This window comes from Littorina saxatilis, linkage group LG14 (assembly GCF_037325665.1).
Source record: "Littorina saxatilis isolate snail1 linkage group LG14, US_GU_Lsax_2.0, whole genome shotgun sequence".
NCBI classification, from domain to species: domain Eukaryota; kingdom Metazoa; phylum Mollusca; class Gastropoda; order Littorinimorpha; family Littorinidae; genus Littorina; species Littorina saxatilis.
This window is the reverse complement of record NC_090258.1, coordinates 31,428,619-31,452,453: the sequence shown is the minus strand read 5'-3', so window position 1 is coordinate 31,452,453 and position 23,835 is coordinate 31,428,619. Positions and strand designations below refer to the sequence as shown.

Sequence of the window (23,835 nt, the reverse complement as noted above, 5' to 3'; positions counted from 1 at the left end):
CATTAAAAATCTGAAAATTGTAAAAAAAAAAAAAAAAAATTTTTTAAACGATCTAAATTTACGTTTATCTTATTCTCCATCATTTGCTGATTCCAAAAACATATAAATATGTTATATTCGGATTAAAAACAAGCTCTGAAAATTAAATATATAAAAATTATTATCAAAATTAAATTGTCCAAATCAATTTAAAAACACTTTCATCTTATTCCTTGTCGGTTCCCGATTCCAAAAACATATAGATATGATATGTTTGGATTAAAAACACGCTCAGAAAGTTAAAACAAAGAGAGGTACAGAAAAGCGTGCTATCCTTCTTAGCGCAACTACTACCCCGCTCTTCTTGTCAATTTCACTGCCTTTGCCATGAGCGGTGGACTGACGATGCTACGAGTATACGGTCTTGCTGAAAAATGGCATTGCGTTCAGTTTCATTCTGTGAGTTCGACAGCTACTTGACTAAATGTTGTATTTTCGCCTTAAGCGACTTGTTTGTTTTGCTTTACTACAATGCATTTGTATGTAAACCTGTGAAAGTATTCATTCTACTTCATTCTTTCCCATTTTACAAAGTACTGTTGGTTTACTGATTTGTCTGTACTAATTGCCTATCTAGTGTAAGGGCAGGAACTGTGCTTGTTGTTGACAAAGGGAATGTCAGGATTACTTGCCTAATCACCAGGAAGCCGGATCAGTGTTTTGAATTCCCAGGAATGTTGTCTTTTTGTAAATTTAGAAAGGAATTATTTGAAGTATTTGAATGTTAATTGTTTATTGTTATGATTTTTAGGCTTAGCAGTTTTATTTTTAAGTAGTCAGTTATAATTATTATTTAATTATTAAAGCACTTTTTGGTTTCATAAGTACTTTTTCATTGGCAACTGATAATTGATTCTTCTTCCTCTTGAAGTTCCAGACATTTTCATCAGGGTGCCAGATTTTCATGCTCGTGATTTCCAAATGTCTTATTTCTACTCCAGGTAAGCAATTGTTTTTATATTGTGTTTATTTGCTTCTTAGAGTCTGTGTGCATTGTTTCCCACGTTTATTTGATGCAGGGTTTTGAATTTGTGAAGGATTACTTGGATTTAATATAACATAAGATAGCAATGATGGCGCTAGTATTTTTTAAAACCGGTACCCAAACTTTTATTATGCAAACAGTCCAGAAAAAACGGTAGGCTTGTCACTGGAACCAGTAAGAGTCCAACTCAGAGTACTGGTTTAATTTATTGTTATACAAGCGAAAAAAAATGGTTGTTCAAAAAATCAACCGGGAGGTCATACCGGCAGCCTATATTTTATCGGTATTTTCTCTTTTCAACCGGTAAAATACCGGTAATTACCGGTTAACGCCAATACTGGATAGTCATCAAATATAAAGAACCATGTGGTCATCATGAACAATAACATTATTGATTGAAAGAAACTGAAGTGACATGATGAAAAATGTATTGTATTATGAAGATATAGCTGTAAAAGATGTATTTTAAGGATTAGATGATAAGAAATATAGTTTTTGTATTTGTTTTAGTATTTTAGTTGATAGTATTTGTTTTTTCCGCCTTTCAGTTATGCATTCTGCCACATGGCTTGAGGAGTTGCTGTGCGTTCACTGTTGATTTGCCGGGAAATGAATATGTGTTTTAAGTGTTTGATTATTATATATGGTTGACAGAAATGAAACATAGTCTTTCTTTTTGATGGAAAAGGAATTACCATGCAAGTTATGTAAATGGTAAGCATGTGATGTGCATTATTTGGTATGCACCAGGTTTTCTGGTCATAAGTGACTTGGAATGGTTCTCGGTCATTTTCAGAAGAATTTAAGGCATTGAGTGTCTTAGTTTTTCAATGAGTGATGAAGCTTTTAACGTGTAACTGGTGGGCGTAGTAAAGTTATTGTCCATGTTCAAAGGAATTTGTAATCACAGGCGCCAGAGGTGGTGATTGAATTCATGTTTCTTATGCGGTTGGATTCCTGTATCATGATTTACATGATATTTTGGTATAAAGTGTTCCAGTTTCTCGTCATAACCATATTAGTATTGTTTTGTATTATGTTTTGTCATTTTTTATGTTAGCATAGTTTAATGTTTGTTTTGTTGACAAAAAAGGTGTTCTGAATTAAATTGAAATGAGTATTCTTTGATTATTTTTGTTGTTGAAATATACTTATGTTGTTATTGTTTTGTTTCAGGGGTAACGTTTTTTTGATCTTTGTTGATCAAACCATTTGGATTTTCATTGAGTTGTTAATCTGTTTTGAACTCTGGTTGTGTAGCTTTTGATTTTGGTTTGAAGATAAACATTTTTGCATTTTGGAAGTAAATCGAAGATCTCTTTTTATTTTGTAATTTTAGTGAATAAAATATGGAACACCAAACACCCTCTTGTGTTGCATTATGTGGATCGTGAAAATAGGTTACCTCACCCATACCCCCAGACAAATTTGCTGAAACATTAATTATAAGTCTTAGCAGGTTTACATGTATGTTTCATGCACTTTTTGATACCTCCCTTTATATTCCGATTATATGCATGTCTGATCTGTAAATTGTAATAATCAATATAATCCATCTCTCTCTCTTTTTTTTGCTCTCTCTCTCTCTCTCTTTCTCTCTCTCCCTCAGAGGAAAATCAAAGGAAATCAGAATTTAAAGCACAACGCATAGAGTTACCGAGTTAGTATGCCAGGCTAAAAGTAATCATTTTCATAAATTGGTTGAAGACAAAAAGGATGTTGCCACGCTTTGGCAAGCCATAAATCATGCCCCGGCGAAACGTTGTTCAAGAACTTTTTTTTATTCAAGAATATTCTAGAATGTTCTAGAATGTTCTAGAATTGTTCTACTGGCATTATTCTAGAATTTTTTGGCTTGTAGAATATTCTAGAATATCGAACAAAATTCAAGAACAGCAACAATGTTCTAGAATATTTTTTTTCAAGAATGATCTTATTCAAGAACATTCTTCAAAGTTCAAGAACTGTGATCCCTTATTTTTAAAACACTTTTAATTTAATTTTTTTTCTCCACTTATAGTTTTGGTTGTGTTTGCTACACATTCGAATTATACTACAAAATAAAGCCAAACAAACACTTGGTTCATTCTTCAAATGTTATATTGTCACAAAGAAGTGAAATAGATGACAAGTCGATCTTGGGCTAACAATGTTCACAAGCAGAATGTGTCTTCAACATTTGTCATCACTTTTCTGAACTATTGGAACTGCATGGATGCGGATGCGGTACCGCTTCTCCAGGAAAGGTCACTGTCACCAGCATCCCTTGTTGGACGATTCCCTTGGCCATCTTCACTGTCAGTCTGTGGCAGAGCATGGTGGATTTGATTCAAAAGAAGGCTCAGTATCAGCTTGAAGCTTTGCAACATTGTGTCCTGTAAAGCCTGAAACACAATGCCTACAGTTTACAAAAAATCATTCATTCAAAAACTTGGAAAAAGGAACAAAAATGAAGAGTTAAATGTCCGCAGTTTGTTCTTTTTGGTATGTAAATATGGTATAGTATTGATGAAAACACATTTTCATCTGAAATAAGCCATTTTTCTCTGAGACGTTTTGCCCATTAATTGATTTAATTCATTCACTGGCTGATTAATTACTTTCACAGTTCGTTGACAGGACTCTTACCTTTTCCTCCAGTGATATTTTATTTATGATGTGCTTCATGGTACTTCCAGTGAGAATTCATCCAGATATCTTCTTCACCCCTCTTTCCTGGACCTAGTAAATAAGAAACAAAAAAAGGTTTTAACAAAGGATAAACTCAAACATCAGACATTCCAAAGATCATCATCATAACTAGAGTGAATGTGAACAGAAAACTTACAAACGTATTGGCTATACTGCTTGTCATTAATGTCATTCAATCAATCAATCAAACCAATTTTGATGCAATGGTTAATGTTACCTTTTTACATAAAAGTACATAATTCTATCAATACACTTTCGGAATATTTGTTATAATCGTCATTGTTGTAAATACCCACAGGCATGTTTACAATTTGAAGCACTTTTTTCAATTTCATTTTCAGAAACCTGTTTTCAATTTTGACCAAACCAGTCAGTCTGCTAGCGGCAAATTTATACCAAATCTGTGAGTTCCAAACCTCAAACAAATTCAGCAGAAGTTACAGTCTATAATTTATACTTTGAAACCAACAGGTTTCGTTTATTCTGTCCAACAGTGCCAGCAGAACGCAAATCACGGCAGACTTTCTGTTTGTAAACAGACGACACAATGACACACTGACACAGAAAAGGCGGCCGTTAAACCCAACAATCAAATCATCACATGATTAAACAGTACTTTTGCTTAAAATGCAGTTAAGTTTTATACATCTGCCATTTCTCATGTGTCAGATCGAAGAAGAAACTTTTAAAATTGAAGGCTGGTTTCGATTTCACAGTCACACAGTGACACACATGTTTACATCTGTACCACGTGTTGAATAAAACAAGCAAAAACAAAACATACTTACTGAGTTCATGGAAATGATGCATGGATCAATGTTGTCTTGCTTTGATGCAAAAGTGCTTCAACAAAGACAACAGAGAAAAGGTTTCTAGCTGCAGCAGTTCGTTCAAAAGAGTCCCCTTTCCTCATGGTGTACTTACAGAGCGTCGCCATTTTGCTTTTAAGGGAAGTAACTCCGGTGGACAAACTCTGGCACCGGAAGCTAAGAAACCAGGCGCCAAATTCTTTAGAAGCACGTTGTTAGAACTGAGAAAGATTTTGTAATCTCCATTTATCTGAAAAAATGGCATGCCACCGATTTGTCAACTTGTTAGGCATGAAGAAATGCTGTATTCTTCATCCCAAACAAGATTTTGAACTTGGAGGTGCCAGACACAAAAATGACAGATGAGTGAAACTGAAAGCACCATGGTTGAAACTAAGAGCAGCGATCTCACTTGAGTGGCAACAAGCTGTATCCTGATTTTCTCAGGAAAAACAAAGGTAGGTGTTTTATAAAAATTCTTTTATGTTTGATATTGTTGTTTGTTTTAGGTGACATATACTGATCTAGGTTTAGGTTGGGTTTTTTTGGTGTTTTTTTACAATAAGTGAATAACAATTAAATGCTTTCAGTTTCTCTCTTGTTTGCAAGATTTTAAGTGAAATCAGTTGAGTTAGACCTATAGGATTTGTTTATTTTGAACTATCATTTGTTTTGGTAGGATTGCATGACTTTTTACTCAAGCCCTTTCAAACCTATTCTTTTCTGAGTCTCTGTGTAACTGTAAGTGTAATTTGCACATGTATCATTCATTGATTGTAATATATATGTGTCTGACAGTGATACTGATAGTCAAGTGTCAATCAGCAAGCCGGCACTAAATTGTTTTATTTTTTTCAAATAATTGTCTTCTGAGTATTAGCTAGTCAATTACAAGACTTTACAGGAGACTGCATGAGTTTGGTCAGGAACATATATATTTATACTTATAGAAATTCCTGCATGAACAAAGATGATTACTATTAGTATTATTTGTAAATAGTTCAGTATTTACCCCTTATTAGTAAATATATTCAAACTTGAGCATTTATAATTATATATATATATAATGGTTCTAATTTGATCACTTCTCATTTTTACAGATGCTGCATCAAAAGGCAACAAGCTGCAAACCATTAACCCATCAACATCTTGTCAGAGAGTCCCATCAACATCTTGTCAGAGAGTGCAAGTCTTTTCAAGAGCTTGAAGAGGTGCTCAAGCCAGTCAAGGCCATGGGAATAGTGATGCAAGAAGAGATTTACTCAGGTAATTAAGTGAAGGCAATCAACATTTATTGATCTAAACCTTTGTCACAACAAAATTTGGGATAATTAAATGAAAGCACAAAACATGATGAATGAATTATTCCTAAACTGAAGAAAAAAATGGCTTGGAATCGCAACAAAAAGTCTCTTTGAAAATTAAATTAGTTAAATACTGTAGTTTCTTTCATTCCTGGCCCGTTGCATGTCAGTTCCCAAAAACTCTCTGGATGGCATTTCTGGAAATGAAGCTAACTAAAGTTATCATTTAGTTGTTTCAATACTTTTATGAATGGTGACTTATTTGATAAAAACATTGACATGGCACACTTGATTTGACAAAATTCACAAAACATTTTTCGATTTTGTAACCATCATTTCTTGAACAGTTAATGTTCTCAGCATCCAGGCGACTGATACATACATTTGGTGTGGATAGAATCTGCATGAAGAATACTTCATAACTGTATTGTTTATTTTGTAGTCATTTTAAAACGGAACAAAATACATAGTAATAAAAGTATCCAGAACAGGAATTTTGCATTTGGACACCTTGACAGATTCCTGACCATATTATTGACTCTTTAAGCATGATGAAAAAAAGCACCACAAAGAAACATTTAGACTTTAAAAATTGTATTTTCATTACACTTTACAGGGCATCCGCAACCTGCAAAGCATCGGCTCCAGTATTCAGACTGCACCCAGTGTGACCAGTGGAAAGGTTCTTCGCCAAATGAATAACCATCACCGATTTATCATCCTTCGAGTAGTTAAATTACATGTGATAAAGTATTGAATGAAATCTTGTTTTGTCTGCTGTATCAAGTATTGATGGAGGAAAAAATCACTTTAAATATTCTTGTTCTGTTATTAGTCATTAGATAGTTGTACTATCATTCTGATTTGTATGAAGAATATATTCTTAATGGATTTATTCTTAAATGCCAGCACAGAATATTCCAAGATCATTCTGAAAATTGTGTTGAGAGTATACTAGAAGTAGAACTTCAACCTAGTTTTGAATATTCTAGAATACTTAAGACATGTTCAAGAATATACTTTAAGTTAACAGGATTCAAGAATATTCCAGAAAAATGTTAAGATTCAAGAATTCTCATTTAATCTTTAGGAATAATTCAAGAAACTTCTAGAATATATATATAAATTCATGAATATTCCTGAACTTTTTTGAATTATTCTAGAATAGTGTTAAGAATATTCTAGAATAATGTTAGGAATATTCTAGAATAATGTTAGGATCATTCTAGAATATTGTTAGGAATATTCTAGAATATTGTCAGGAATATTCTAGAATAATGTTAGGAATATTCTTCAAGTAGGCAAGAATATTCTAGAATTATTCAAGTCCTTTTTCAAGAATATTCCTTACCAAAACATCGAAATATTCTAGTTAAAATTCAAGAATTCTCATTTAATCTTTATGAATAATTCAAGAAACTTCTAGAATATATATTCATGAATATTCATGAACGTTTCTTGAATGGTTCTAGAATTGTTCTTGACCGTTTCGCCGGGGCGAAGTGTTAGGTAAATCCCAAAGAAGAAGTTAAAAATTTTAGTAATAAATTTTCATTTGATTAATATACTTACCCAACTCACATATAGCAATTAACTCTAGTTCAGTGCTGGTAACGCTGTACGCATCCCCTTGGTAACAAGGGAAGCCCCTCTAAAAAAAGAGTGACCAATACCCATAAGGCCATATTAATACATACTTCCGACTTCCGTATGCGCGCGCATACGCCGCCATATGCATCATTCCAAACGAAGCCCAACTCACTCCCCTTTTTTAGAAATCCACCCCCCACAGCGGGGAGGCGGGAGGGAATAAACGATGTGAGTTGGGTAAGTATATTAATCAAATGAAAATTTATTACTAAAATTTTTAATTAAATTACATATCTTACCCAACTCACATATAGCAGATTGCTACTATAGGTGGAGGGCACTTAACCCAATCAGGAATTGAGAATCTGTCCTGCCGCTAACAGAGCAGGTAACCCAGAAACACATCCTATCTCAATGCATAGGCATCTCTGAGATAAACACCAAAGAAAACCCTTTCAATAAAGCCAGCAAGCCGACTCAAGAACACAGTTCCGCCAGGAGACCAAAACGAAGAACAGCTAGAGTGGAAGCCCCATCTCTTGCCCCGTGAGGCCTAGCTGTAGTAAAGGGCAAAACTGCCCTGACATCCCCTGCCTGACTCCGCCACCAAACATAAACTTGTCTAACTATGGTGGAGACCCAATTGGCTAACACTACTCTCGAGAAGTCTTTAAAGCGCACCATAACGAGTGAGATAAAAAGAAGTTCCTGAGATTCCGATCTAGTGTGCAGAGTCCTTAACGGAAAACTGTGGAGGGCTATAACCGTACAAAAATGTACATCAGAATCTCCAAGAGCCATAAAAATGCTCAAGAAAGGAAAATAGAGTCCGTGCCGTTTGAAGGGGGAGGACTGACTGACTGCCCCCCCCCCTGTCTACTGCCACCACTTGAAGGCATACCTGAACACTGTGGCAGTCCATCTAGGCAAGGTTGACCTCAACAAGTCATTACCCCTACCAAAGTTGAAAGACATTCTTTCTTCCTTTATATAAATTAATCAGTGTTTAACATCGTATATAACCGTTCAAGGTTAAAGGGCGACGAAGCAGAAAGATAAGAACAAGAGCCCTTAGATTTAAAGATCTCGAGCAATCCGTGCAAGTCAGAAAAAATCTTCAAAACTCGAAAAGACCAAAAGGCTAAATATGGCTCTAGGGGAGCCAAAATAGTGATTAAGATTTGAACAGTGAATCAAAGTTGGTAACTCCAGATTCCGCTTATATGCCAGAAAACCCAAAAGAAACCTAAGTGCCATAGATCAGTCTTCCTCCGAAAATCTGTCTATAGCAAAATCAGCAGAAAAAAAAAAAACCACTTACTCCCACTTCTCACAGAAGCTACCCGAGTAAGCATGGCCGATTTCCGTGTTGATCAGCAAGGCTAGTTAAGTAAAAGAGTCAAAGAATCCAATCACAAAACCCTAAAACTAGGAGCAAAGTCCAAGAAAGGACTGCAGATCAGCTTTCAGCAAGCCTAAAGTAGGCCCTCTCAAACTTGCTGGCTAAAAAGCCACCAAGAGAAAAATTAGCACCGAGCTGTCTCAGTAAAACTGATATCACATAATGTCTTAAACAAAGACGTGGGAGAAAAAGAACGGAAAGCCAAAATAGGTGGCTCGCCACCTTCATTGTACCGAGAGAAGAGGAGTTCTATCCGTTAAAACATAAGCCATCTGTTCCAAGCCAGACAACAAGACAAGTACCAGTCCAGAGTTGACGGGCAGAAGAGCCCGAGCCACTCAAAAATATCCTACAGTAGACACCCGTGAGAAACGAGTGTGAGCAAAACCGGAGCCCTCTTGCCAGCCTAACGAGGTCTGGCAACCCAAAAAGAACGGGCCCAAACTGTGAGACCGGCAGGCCACTCAAAGTAAAACAAGAGTAAAAATTTCCATGCCCGGCAGTCGGGCGACGAAGATAAGCAAAAGGCGATAGTACCAAAAGGCAAAAACTCATTATTAGAAATTACTCCCATTCCCCTGAAGGAACAAAAACACGTGGTCAAAGAGAGTCTGCTCCAAGTGGCCATGTGGCCGACAGACTTAGAGAGTCCGCCCAGTCATAGAGACTCTCATGAAGGTACTTCGCTGCTAAAAAGATCTCGTGATGGTAAAACCACCAAAACCTCTCATGTTCCGTGAGGAAGCGATAGGGAGTGAGAGACCCCCTTTTCTTGATGAGAAAAGCCCCCTGTGGAGTTGTCTGCTTGAAACAACACATGTTCCAACCCTTTGTTCTATTGCTTAACACCCAACAGACCACAAAGGGTCCTATAAAAGCTGAGAAGCCTTAGACATCTAATGTGCTCCAGCCCTGCACTCCCAGTTACACCTGGAGTAAAGGACTTCTATCAAGGGCCGCTTGCACAATCTCCAAGAGATCCAAAAACGGCTCAACAAACGTATGACTTAGAAAAAAGATCAGAACCCTGAAGCTCTGAAATACCAAACGAACCATGAAAGAGAACCAAAAGGGAGGCACCCGTGTCTCCCCCCACAAAGAGGGAAACCTAATCCCCCCCAGCCGCTGTGTCAAACACAAAGGCGAAAGAAGAGTGATGCCGAGAACTAACTTCCAGTTGACATAACTGCCACAAGTGTGAAAGAAAGCGTGCTTTTGTGTGCCTACCAACACCCACCGCCAACTTGCCTCAGGGGGAAGAAAGGTGGATATTAGACACAGAACCCTGTCACGAACGCGAGGGTAAGGAGACAAAAAGATAAAGTCGAGAACGGCGAGCCTGAAGCCTTTATTTGAAAACAATAAAAAGCCAAGGCCTGCCGTGCGCTTTCCTTCTGCAGTGAGCTTTTAAGATAGAGAAGAATCCCTGTGCATAGAAGCGAACTCACAAAAAGGAACCTTCAAGAAAAGAAGAGATTAAAGTCTCGCCAAAAGAACAAACCTTTTTGAAAGAGACCTACACCCAGGCTAAAAGCAAAGCTACATCCTTCGTATCCGCGTCCTGACGGAACACAAAAATATCCAGATAGGACGTAACCGCGCACGAGAGAGCGCAGAAACAAGATTTGTTAAAAAGCGGTAAATGTAAAGGAGTGCGGCCATAATGAAACATAGCCAGGAGAACCTTGTTCTGACAGAGAGACAGTCACTCCTAGCTATTAACATCCAGACGGATGTTCGCCAATTCCGGGGAACCCGGTGGCGGTTCCGTAGAAAAAGCAAACGAATCAACTACGTTCTTAAGCTTGGAGTAAACCGAAGCCTACGGATAGCGATCAGCGCGTGACGCGCTGCTTGAGCAGATGACGCAAGCTAAAGCCCCGCCACCGCAGGGGCTAAGCCGAGCGTTGCCCACAAAGGAAGTGGTAACAAAGGAGCCTCAATTGTGAAAAAACAAATTTCACAAGCCCAAACGACCCCAACAGAGAATCCAAGAACACAACGTTCTAAGATTCCCTTAAAAGGCTCAGGCCAGCTGAAAATGCGCAAAACGCGGCAAAGCTGAAGTATGAGCTTCCCCCTGAGATGCCAACAAAGGCAGAGATGGGGGAAAAGCATCGATTGAGTTCGCAAATTGATCCTAAGAAGGAGCAAGACACGCCAAAAAAGATGGAGGAGAAAAGGCAGATGACAATGCTACCGCTAACCCTACAGGGAAAAAGCGCGTAGTAACCTCTGCCATCCATGTAAACAAAGATGGCAGCTTCGCTGAAAGTCAACAAAGAGGCGTCTCCATCTGCCCCAGAAGCTTAGTCTTCCAAATCCTCATCAACCTGTACAGTGGTAATCCAACCAACTACAAAAGGATGAGAGCCGGAACCAATCCCGAAAAAGCAACACTTGCCAAAAGGGAAAGGTTCGGAACAAATTTCCCAAAAGCCGGAACTCCGAAAGGATATTCCATCCACCTGCCTCATACCAGCTGAAAGCCTGGAAAAGGAAGTGGATTTAGCCTGAGTAACAGCAGAGGAACCGCAACAACGGAACCGATAGCCGAAGACTGATGAGCGCCAACTACCAACACCACAGTGTTAACGGCAGAAGGCTATACCATCCTGTAACCGGAAGCCACAGCCGCAAAAGCGTTAGCAAAATCGGCCACGGATTGGCAAAAATCAGAACCAACCGGATGCCTAAACATGCACCAGAAGATCCTATTGTACCTTGAAGCCGCTTAAGCCACCAATGCCACTGCACTTGACAGCCTAGACGGCAATTTGAATTCAGTGCAACCACCTCTGCGGAAGCACCTTCTTCTGAACAGCCGTCAGGCACTCCCGTGCCATCCAGAAGCTAACCCCCTGCTTGACTGCCATAGTCAAACAAAGAGCCAGCTATACTGTTCTCTTCCTGCCCCCCGGGCGGAAGCGAAAGACGCACACCCGTACCACAATCTAAAGAAGCGGTTGGTTGCGCAAATCTTCCGTTCGCTCTCCAAGGTTCCTAACCGCCACCGACCTGCTGCCAATGCAGTCAGAGCCAGCCTCAGCTTCGGAACTTTCACCCACAAAGCCAGAGCCCGGAGTTACTTTCTCTTGGAGACGCTCTACCCTTTCCCCGGAGAACCCGGGTACTTGGGTAGAAAACATACCTTTAAACTGGTGTGAACCACCGGGAACCGGAACACAGGCCACAAGCGAAGGCGTGGTCCCATCATCCCATTCCGCATGAACATCAGCCTGAGACACAGTAGCAGACGGCGCAGGCGAACGTTGGCAAGAGACGAAACCCCCGTCACACCGGAAGCGAACGCATCTCCGCCCGCGTGGAAGCGAACTCCCCCGCCAAGGAAGAAACCTGTGAACTTAAAGAGAGCAACAATGTCGCCACGTCCGCAGACGCACGACCGGGAAACACATAAACTAAGGCAGCCTAAGCGGGCTTATCCACAGGAGAAACCTTGTCTAAAGGTTTAGCCGTCAAAAACGGAGTAGGAGGCATGACGACCAAAACATCGATATTTTTAGCAAAGACAGTACATGAACCGAAACACAAGCCTGTCCGGAAGCCTTTGCTTTCCCAGGTGTTTACTTTGTCGGCGGAGAACCAGCAGTTACTCGTTTAGACAACTGCCGCTTCTTGGCGTAAACCGCCATGACCAAAAACAACTCACGAAAAATTTTGTAAACAAGAAAATTTCACAAGTTCAATTTAAGGTCAAAAACGCCCACAAACACAAGCAAAAAACAGAAAGATCTCACCTCAACATGAAGAGACGATAAGACAAGCAAGAAGATACCAAGAGGTAAGTGACCAAGTCCGTAGACGAAGTGACAGATGGCTGAACACAGCCAGAGCGTACAAAAACACGACCAGTCCCACTGCTCGCTGAGTATGGAATGATGCATATGGCGGCGTATGCGCGCGCATACGGAAGTCGGAAGTATGTATTAATATGGCCTTATGGGTATTGGTCACTCTTTTTTTAGAGGGGCTTCCCTTGTTACCAAGGGGATGCGTACAGCGTTACCAGCACTGAACTAGAGTTAATTGCTATATGTGAGTTGGGTAAGATATGTAATTTAATAGCAGATTAAATAGCGCCATTTCTCCTGAAAAATTCAATGAGCACTTTCTGTGTTTGGCTGATCGATTGAAACAATCTAAAAATCTCTAAATGAAGAAGTCGAGGGTGGGGACTCCCTGTTGTTTAGATTAAAAGAATTTTGTATTCATAATCACAAGATTCATTCTCTATCCCAACTATTGCCGTACATGAAGTTGGAAAATTTATAGAAAACCTTCAGAATAATAAATCCATGGGGCCTGACAAAATCCCCCTGTCGTTGCTTAAATTAGCCCTATAGCCTACCGTACATAGTGGAATCCCTAACGTATGTGTATAATCTTTGCATTGAACAAAATATTTTTCCTGATGCATTTAAAACGGCAAAGGTCGTTCCACTTCCTAAAAATACAGATGTGTCTGACCCTAATAACTCAGGCCAATTTCATTGCTTCCTATTTTATTAAACCCTTTAGAGAAGCACATCCAGAAGAATCTTCTGAACTTACATGGAAAGGTGCAAATTATTTCCCAACTTTCAATCTGGGTTTCGTCCGAAACATTCCTGTAGTACAGCTCTTTCATCACTATGTGATAACTGGCTATCGGCAATTAATCGTTCGGACATATCATTGGCTGTATTTCTTGATTTTAAGAAAGCTTTTGATCTTGTAGATCACACATTACTTTTACATAAACTCGCATTGTACGTGAACAATCCCGCAACGTGTTCATTTTTTAAATCATATCTTGTCAACAGAACACAGTATGTTTCTATAAACGGTAAAACCTCTCCCAAAGGATGTTTAAAGAGTGGAGTCCCCCGGGGGTCAGTTTTAGGGCCCATTTTGTTTTGTGTATTCATTAATGACCTCCCCCTTCATATATATATATATCTCATTCAAAAGTTAAAACGGCATTTTTTGCAGATGATTCGACGCTTCACACAAGCTGTAGGGCTGTTCAAGAAATTGAAGTTTCCTTACAGCGGCTAGTCTGAATGAAGTCAACAATTGGTGTAACCAGAATTTTATGATAGTGCACCCAGGGAAGACAAAAAGCATGATTATTACAACAAGACAAAAACACTAGTCACGACCTCTTAATTTAAATCTTTCTCTGGAATCACAACCTGTTCAGCAGGTAACGGAACATCGTGTTTTGGGTGTGATAGTCGATCAAGAATTAAAATGGCAATCTCATGTACATTATATTTGTCAAAAAGTATCCAAGAATTTGTTTCTGCTATCAAAGTTAAAGCAATATGTCGATATCGCAACACTAAAACTATTTTATCATGCCCACATCTTATACCATATTAATTACGCATCAACTCTTTGGGATGGCGTCTCTGATATTCACATGAAAAAATTAAACTCTCTACATCGTCGGGCAGCTAAAACCATGTTAAATGGTCCACAATTATCAGCTGATTTGAAGTTAAAGAATCTAAACTACCTGCCGCTAGTTAAACAGTTACAGTTTAATAAGACTGTAATGATGTACAAAGTATATCATGGCGAAGTTCCCAACTATATTCAGGACCTATTTCACAGTCACCGAAAGGTACGGGTCTATCAATTTTCTACCACCAATACCCAGGATTGATTTGTTCAAAACTAATCAAGCCTTCTCTGGTTCTATGGTGTGGAACTCCATTCGGTCTGTAATAAGATCATTAACCTCACTAAAGAGTTTTAAACAAGCTCTGCATAATCATTATATGTCTACCTAGATGGCTACTAGTCTTAACATGTGCAAGTAGCTGTCAACAATTGGCAAAGCTATATGAATTACAAAAATATGTTCTTTATTACATGTATTATGTGGAATTTATGTTGCGATTTTCCATCATCATCATCAACATCATCTGTTCATCATCATCATCATCAAATCATCAAATCATCATCATCATCATCATCATCATCAACATCATCATCAACAAATCATCATCATCATCATCATTATCTTCATCATCATCATTTACACCATATAATCATTGTAAGCATTAGTGTAAACGTTGGTATGGTGTGAATTTTACCGTCGATCACTTCACCTCAATTAACAATGTTGCATGTTTCGCTTTCGATTTGTATGTTGCCTACTTTGTCATTTTGTTGTTTGTGTTTATTTGCTTGTTTGCTTACTTGTCGATTGTTTGCTGGGTCGTTCGTTTAATTTGTTTATTTGTCATGTTGCTTTACTTGTTTATCATTTATTAGACATTTGTATTAGAAGTAAGGACCGGTTGTAAGAAAAGGCGTCGCCTTAAACCTCTATCCTTGAAAAAAAATCATCATCATCATCATCATCATCATCATCATCATATCTCTCTCTCTCTCTCTCTCTCTGTGTGATTGCGTAATTAATGTTCCATTCTGTAATTGCTTTATTGATGTTCCATTCATGTATTTTCTACTACTTTTCTCATTTATTATTACTGTATGTTTGATGTTTCTATGATTCTAGTCGGGCGCACGCGTGAATATATGTGTTTGTGTGAATGTAAAGGGCACATTGTAAGGATTAAGCCTATGGCCTAAAATGTCTACCCTTTATGTGAATAAAATGTTCTAAGTCTAAGTCTCTCTCTCTCTCTCTCTCTCTCATGCTTCATCGTCTGTAATGTTTTCCATATAATGATTTCATGATCATAATTGGGAGACGTGTGCATAGTAATGTTTTTAATTTGGTTGGTGTTTTTGTTTTACCAGTGTTTGGAGTTCAATTTTGCTGTCTTTTACGCTTATACTACAGTGGAACCCGCTTATAAGAAAGTCGAGGGGGAATTTTGTTTGCTTTCTAATCTGATGGTTTTTCCTATCCGGATATAAGAAATATTTATGCAATTTTTGTTCTCTTATCCGAGAAAATAAAATTGTTATCATATGTTTGGAAAAGCGTTGCATTATATATGCCCGCAGGCAGGTGCCTGAATGTGCATTTTATCATAAATGTTTACGTTTATAATTTCATGTCCTTGGGCTTAATTAGTATACGTGCATGTTACTAAATGTGTATTTTCATGTGTTACCGAGAGAGGTGAAATACTGAGAGGAACATATGTATACAGGATCCCCAAATAATGGCCGCCGCACTGCTGCCTATCCGATTCGCTGTTCGTGGCCGTTTACCGAACAGCGCGTGCAGACGATCTTTTCGGTATCAACCAAGAGACTACAGGTACCGGTCCGACTAAACTACGCGCTAGCACGCGCCAGCACGCGCTACCTTGAACCATTGCACTTATATACTTTATTTTTATATTTCTAGTTAGTCCATCGTCCATTCTCACATAATACAACATTTTAAACTTCAATGATGAAAAATACGGAAGTTATGACGAGTTTAAGGAGAGCTAATGCACTACTCTCAAATCCGACGATTTCTCTATGATTGACTAAACAGCGTGCTACCACTTTGAAGTAGACGCTACCCAGTGATCCATAACACTTACATAATTTATTTTTATAGTCTATATAGTTCATTGTCCATTCTTACATAATACAAAATTTCAAGCTTGAGTGTTGAACATTTCAGTAGTTATGACGGGTTTTAGGCGAGCTAATGCGCTACTCTCAAATCCGACAAAATCCGGCAGTGACTAAAACTGCGCACTACCGGTACCTATACCAATTTTAAGTGGACGCTACTGAGATTCATAGCTGTTATATAATTTATCTGTATGTTTCTAGTCATTCCATCGTCAGTTCTTACATTACACAAAATTTCAAACTTCAGTGATAAAATGTACGATAGCTAAGACGCGTTATAGGAGAGCTATCCTAAGGCCGTGGCTCCATGTCCGACAATCGTCGGATTTGAGAGTAGTGCATTAGCTCTCCTTAAACTCGTCATAACTTCCGTATTTTTTATCATTGAAGTTTGAAATTTTGTATTATGTGAGAATGGACGATGAACTAACTAGAAATATAAAAATAAAGTATATAAGTGCTATGGTTCAAGGTAGCGCGTGCTGGCGCGTGCTAGCGCGTGCTGGCGCGTAGTTTAGGCGGACCCACAGGTACTTCATTTGATTACAAGTTACATCAATACAACATTCTTTTAAAATGAGGGATATAAAATCGTTTATGGGTTTTATTTAACCGACCAAAGTTACAAACGGATTGTCAGTGAAATTTATGATCAGTATTTTTTCTCTCTTGGACATGAATTAACGGTATTCACTGTCCTCGTCCAGGTACACGCACTGGAGTAGTATTTGAAAGTATTCACATTTACTAGTTTCAGTTGTCCACACGGGTTGATCTAGCTAGACCGGTGTCCCAAAACAACAGAACTGATGATGAACAGCTCCTGTCTGTGTTCCTTCTTGCGTAGTACTGAAAGCTGCGCTGCGCAAATCCTTCTTATCACGTTTGGCGTAATAATAGTAGTGAGGTCAGCGGAAGTCAGTCAGCGGAAGTCTTACGTCGTCACCTATGTAAACATTGAATCTTTGACGCCTCTTAAAGACAACTTACAGGTAGTAAAATAGTATATAATGTACCTCATTGGAGAGATTAGTTCTTCTATTTTCCGTTGATATGCCACATTACTCACTTAGATGACGAATCCGTGCCATTATTCTCCTCTGACTTGGTTAGATTTTTTTTTTTTTTTTTTAATTTCTGCGATCTTCTCAAACTCAAGGGTCACTTTGGCGGTCAATATCGCTGGTTAGGTGAATTTGGCCATTTTTGAGCGGGTGTCAATTGATAGTTAAGCCATTTATCTCTTATTTTAACCAAAAACTATGACAATATTTACTGTCTCCTCGTGTCTCCATGGGTATTTTTGACACAGGGGTGTTCGTGATCTGGCGCCATTGTTGAAGATCATAGAGTAGTCGCCCCTGATCACGTCCTCGTTACTTTCGATTTCTCTTGTAAGAAAAGTTAACTTAATTTTATCAACTATTATTGATAAATTTGGTGTTAAAATGTAAACATGTACTTGCTTGTTCATGAGTGATTGTGCAATTTCTCACTCAGTTGAGCCGGCTGAGTGAGGATAATTGGCTTGATAATTTTAGCTACTTGGCCAGTTGGGGAAATTGCATGTTGTTGTTTTTCAATATTTATTTTTAGTTTTAAATTTGTAAAGAGCGTATATAAATTTATATTCAGTGATCGCGCTAGATATCTTTCAAACCGGTATGACATCATGAGCTGACCACAATTCTCACGAAAATCAGTCAACCTGCCAATGCAACCAGTCAAAGGCAAACAATGACTAAATCAATGTTTATCAATGCCATCGACACGCAGACGTTTTCTGTGGAATAAATTCGGGTTATTCCCCCCTGGTTGTCAAAAACGTGTTGACGCGCAGAGCCGATGTCAAAATCACCGAGTGACTTGCTATGCCATCGTAGCATCATCAGGCGGTTGACGTACTAGGCCGTGAAGCACTTTCAGTTTCAGTGTCTGACAAGGGCCTTTTCTGACCTCTTGGAGGCAGAAACAACAGCAATGATCTTTGCTTCATGGTTATGATAGTACTGGCCTCAAATATATATGTGAGCAAAGAGCGGAGCTGGTGTGCGTAGGTGATTTTCCCGTATGATCGCATACCGGCTTTAGCATTCTGCTATTTTGACGTCATTTTTGACGTTTCGTTAACAGGACCTTGGGACACCAAGCCTCATCAATTTGTTTTCCATGAGACAATGGCACAACAAGCCATGCGATTCTCTCTCTCTCTCTCTCTCTCTCTCTCTCTCTCTCTCTCTTACTGACCATGGATTCTTTATAAAGGATTTTTCTCTCCGCTATTTCTTCCCCCCCCCCCCCCCCCCCCCGGTCAAAATAATTAACAATCGGTACGTCTGACCGAGCACCCATTTTCTTATTGGTATTGGCGAATCTCAATCGGTAAAATACCAGAAATTAACCGGTAAACGCCATCTCGACTAAGCTTGTAAAAACAATAGTATGGCACATTTTTTTTAATGATATTTCTTAATTGTACCTATTTATTTATGTATTTATTTATTTATTTTGTTGTTGTAAATCACTAGTCCGCCAATTATTGCCTTTAATGCTACTATTATTGTTTTTATGGTGTGTTCTTTCTTGTGTGGATTTTTGCACTGTATATATCGTCACTGTTGGACTCATGTATGTGCCTTCTTTTTATGTGTACCTATACCTGCTTAGAATGAGACAGTGACATGTTGATGTCACACCACAAAATATGATTTGCATGCTCATGCTGCATGTTTTCTTTCTCTTTTTATTTATATATTTATCAATTTTTAATTCTTTTTATTTCTTTGCTTTTAACATAGAAGCATGGTTTTTTTCCCAAGTTTAAAACAATGACATATTTTTTTTTCAGAGAAAAATGCCATGGGCATGATTTTGAAAACAATGATTTAATCTGAATTTGCACTTTTCAAACTATTGGTGTTGAGTAAAATTAATGTAGAGGTAAACTTGTGATTTACATTTCTTTTGGAATAACAGGCAATACAATTTATCCAGTGTGATTTTTTTTTCTCAATTTGTGATGTTCTAACTTTTAGTTTTAAAGAAATTAATTTTCTCCATTTCTAGATTCAATGGTATTGCATTAAAAGAAAAATACATCAATGTTTAGCAATAGCATGCTACTCAGTAGACATAATGATATTTAACGTATTGTCATTAGTAGGCCTACTTTGAACATTTTCTTTTTTTTTATCAAAATTAGTATGCCTTTTGTGTTTTAAAATGAACAGTACCGAAAGATAAAGTTTGACCACACATTTCTTGAACAGTTACTCTATTCAAATCCATGTAGCTCGTTACCTAATTGACCTATGGAAATGTAATTGCTTCCACAATATTTGTCTTTGAAAGACCTTTCTAATGGTATATATAAAAGATCACTTTGACCCCAGTCATTGGGTACAAGTAGTGTTTAAAACCGATTAATGCAGAGGGCTAACTTTTGACCCCACCCTACTTGGAGTTGGACGGTGCCGTTTTCAAATCTATGTAGCTCGTTACCTAATTGACCTATTTTAATTTAATTACTACCGTTGTCTTTGTCTTTAAAATACCTTTCCAATGATATATATATATGCCTATTTTGAAAAAAAATTAAAAATGGCCTGACCTAGCTAATAATAGAGAGATCCAGATTCAACTTCGTCAGACTCGAACATTCGTCGGTGGTGGGGATTTCCTCTCTATTTTTAACTTTGTGCCTCAATGCGCATGCGCTCGGTTTTTCGCGACCACTGCATGCCGAAGACTGGAAACTGCGTGGTCACGGTGTGTCAACTGATTCCGTTCATCCACCGGATGTTTCCGTTCATCCGCAGGATGTGTTCATACAGCCCCATTTTTGTCACTTGCTTCGGGAAAAACGTTGTAGAAAGTCGTGTGGGCAGCGCGCTTGTGTGATATTGAAAGAATAAGGTAGCGAAATGGTTGGGCTATGTGTACGATAAGTACCAAGGTGCCATAGTGAATCCTAATAATAACACACGCGGGCCGAACGTGGCAAAATTGCCTGATTATTTAACATTTTCTTGTTTTTCTCGCTCTGTTATCGAATCTGACCCCTGATTTGCACATGATCACCAAAACCATTGCCTGTTACGACATTTCGCTTGAACAGAAGTTTATAGAAACCCATGGCTTTTGTACAATCACTTGTCTTTTGAAAACATACAGATTCCGTTCATACCCCATGTTTCCGTTCGTACAAAAGTGCATGTTTCCCTTCGTACGAAAAGCGTTTCCGTTCATACACATTCGTTAGATCAGAGTGAAACAGGCCCCCACTACAAGTTCTGTGTATTCCAATCGTCTTCAAATAGCACAAAGTACGAATGCGTGTGATATTAGACCTATGTGAACCGTAAGATGAATTGAATTTGCAAACAAGTCGCGTAAGGCGAAAATACAACATTTAGTCAAGTAGCTGTCGAACTCACAGAATGAAACTGAACGCAACGCAACGCAACGCAGCAAGACCGTATACTCGTAGCATCGTCACTCCACCGCCCGTGGCAAAGGCAGTGCCCGTGGAATTGACAAGAAGAGCGGGGTATTCGTTGCGCTGAGAAGGATAGCACGCTTTTCTGTACCTCTCTTCGTTTTAACTTTCTGAGCGTGTTTTTAATCCAAACATATCATATCTATATGTTTTTGGAATCAGGAACCGACAAGGAATAAGATGAAAGTGTTTTTAAATTGATTTCGACAATTTAATTTTGATAATAATTTTTATATATTTAATTTTCAGAGCTTGTTTTTAAGCCGAATATAACATATTTATATGTTTTTAGAATCAGCAAATGATGGAGAATAAGATAAATGTAAATTTGGATCGTTTTATAAATTTTTATTTTTTTTTACAATTTTCAGATTTTTAATGACCAAAGTCATTAATTAATTTTTAAGCCACCAAGCTGAAATGCAATACCGAAGTCCGGGCTTCGTCGAAAATTACTTGACCAAAATTTCAACCAATTTGGTTGAAAAATGAGGGCGTGACAGTGCCGCCTCAACTTTCACGAAAAGCCGGATATGACGTCATCAAAGACATTTATCAAAAAAATGAAAAAAAACGTTCGGGGATTTCATACCCAGGAACCCTCAGTAAAATTTCATAAAGATCGGTCCAGTAGTTTAGTCTGAATCGCTCTACACACACACACAGACAGACACACGCACATACACCACGACCCTCGTTTTGATTCCCCCTCGATGTTAAAACATTTAGTCAAAACTTGACTAAATGTAAAAACAGTTTTGTGTCGGTTCGTACTGATTTTGATGGGAAAATGTGTCTGTTCGTACCACTTTCATCAAATTGTTTCCCTTCGTACGCTTTTCATGACGTTTGTGATTTTTGGTAGAAAGCTTGTGCAATTAGCATTTTAATACCCCTAATTCGACTTATGTATAACCCATAATGCATGTTGTTCATGAGTGCAACAACACGCGACTGTGGCTTTTCTGGTGCAATACCATCCCTGTTTAAAATCTTACTGAAGAGCAAACATTTTGATAAGTGTGTCTTCTTCCAGTTTCCTTATACAATGTCATTTCAAAGATCTAAACTTATGTGAAACCTGTTCAAAATATGCTTTCTGCAAGCTAAACCTAGACATTCAGTCTTTTAACATTTTCAGATTTTTAATGACCAAACGTTTTTTTAATCATTTTTAAGCTTTGAAGCTAAAATGCAATCCCATAGTACGGGGGTTGCCTGGCTAAAGTTTTAAAATCAATTTGATAAAAAAATGAGGGTGTGACAGTGCGGCCTCAACTTTTACAAAAAGTCGGATATGACGTCATCAAAGACATTTATAAAACAAGTCGCGTAAGGCGAAAATACAACATTTAGTCAAGCTGTCAGAATGAAACTGAAGGCAATGCAATTTTTCAGCAAGACCGTATACTCGTAGCATCGTCAGTCCACCGCTCATGACAAAGGCAGTGAAATTGACAAGAAGAGCGGGGTAGTAGTAGCGCTGAGAAGGATAGCACGCTTTTCTGTACCATCTTCGTTTTAACTTTCTGAGCGTGTTTTTAATCCAAACATATCATATCTATATGTTTTTGGAATCAGGAACCGACAAGGAATAAGATGAAAGTGTTTTTAATTTGATTTCGACAATTTAATTTTGATAATAATTTGTATATTTTTAATTTTCAGAGCTTGTTTTTAATCCAAATATAACATATTTATATGTTTTTAGAATGAGAAAATGATGAGGAATAAGATGAACGTAAATTTAGATCGTTTATAAAAAAAATTTTCTTTACAATTTTCAGATTTTTAATGACCAAAGTCATTAATTAATTTTTAAGCCACCAATCTGAAATGCAATACCGAAGTCCGGCCTTGGCCAAAATTTCAATCAATTTGATTGAAAAATGAGGGTGTGACAGTGCCGCCTCAACTTTTACAAAAAGCCGGATATGACGTCATCAAAAATATTTATCGAAAAAAAGAAAAACACGTCCGGGGATATCAATCCCAGGAACTCTCATGTAAAATTTCATAAAGATCGGTCCACTAGTTTCGCTCTACACGCACGCACACGCACACACACACACACACACACACACACACACCACGGTCCTCGTTTCGATTCCCCATTTATGTTCAAACATTAAGTCAAAACTTGACCAAATGTAAAAAGGACTGATAGAGCCGGATAATGTTTTTTCTTGATTTGTCTAAATTCTGCTCATGATTATCACAGGTGAAGCAAATGGCATGATAGGAGTAACATACAAATGTACATGTTACTTCGTTCAGTCTTAGTTGCAGTGCTGCAAAGCAAGCACAACTGCACAAATCAATCTTCGTTCTTATCAAAACACACCGAAAGCTCCGTCACTGAACACATTACTGAAAAGGGTACGAAGGGAAACAATTTGATGAAAGTGGTACGAACGGACACATTTTCCCGTCAAAATCAGTACGAACGGGCACAAAACTGTTTTTTGCAAAGGCATTGGCGATACACCAAGTTTTCTTCTTAAATGGGTGTCAGTCGCCTGTGCTAAAGGCATTGGTGATACACCAAGTTTTCTTCTTAAATGGGTGTCAGTCGCCTGTGCTAAAGGCATTGGTGATACACCAAGTTTTCAACTTAAATGGGTGCCAGTCGCCTGTGCTAAAGGCATTGGTGATACACCAAGTTTTCAACTTAAATGGGTGTCACTGTCAGTCGCCTGTGCTAAAGGCATTGGCGATACACCAAGTTTTCTTCTTAAATGGGTGTCAGTCGCCTGTGCTAAAGGCATTGGCGATACACCAAGTTTTCTTCTTAAATGGGTGTCAGCCGCCTGTGCAAGGACATCATGCAGTTATAAATGGGGTTTCACACAAACACACATATGCTTGCATGCATTATTGTACTCTGTCACACTAAGAACTCACACATACACACTAGCAAGCATACGTGCACATATCATTTGGACAAGAAGGGAATG

General features: G+C 38.3%; 1 protein-coding gene and 2 long non-coding RNA genes across 4 annotated transcripts in view; 1 reads left to right on the top strand and 2 right to left on the bottom strand.

The window, feature by feature from the left end:
- Window positions 1-17,253, bottom strand: part of LOC138947564 (uncharacterized) — a 33,400-nt gene extending 16,147 nt beyond the window's left edge. The window contains exon 1 of one of the 2 annotated variants that reach the window (XM_070319052.1): window positions 17,129-17,253. The gene's annotated coding sequence lies outside the window, so the exon portion shown is untranslated. Of the gene's footprint in view, window positions 1-17,074 lie in introns of both variants that reach the window. The other variant, XM_070319051.1, reaches the window with a different exon arrangement.
- LOC138947562 (uncharacterized) lies at window positions 3,107-5,014 on the bottom strand. The gene is made up of 3 exons (XR_011449710.1): window positions 4,504-5,014; window positions 3,653-3,745; window positions 3,107-3,408 (listed from the first exon to the last, which is right to left on the bottom strand). It is a non-coding gene; the product is annotated as an uncharacterized lncRNA (long non-coding RNA).
- LOC138947563 (uncharacterized) lies at window positions 4,908-6,912 on the top strand. The gene is made up of 3 exons (XR_011449711.1): window positions 4,908-4,982; window positions 5,625-5,790; window positions 6,445-6,912. It is a non-coding gene; the product is annotated as an uncharacterized lncRNA (long non-coding RNA).
- Window positions 17,254-23,835: the final 6,582 nt, after the last annotated feature.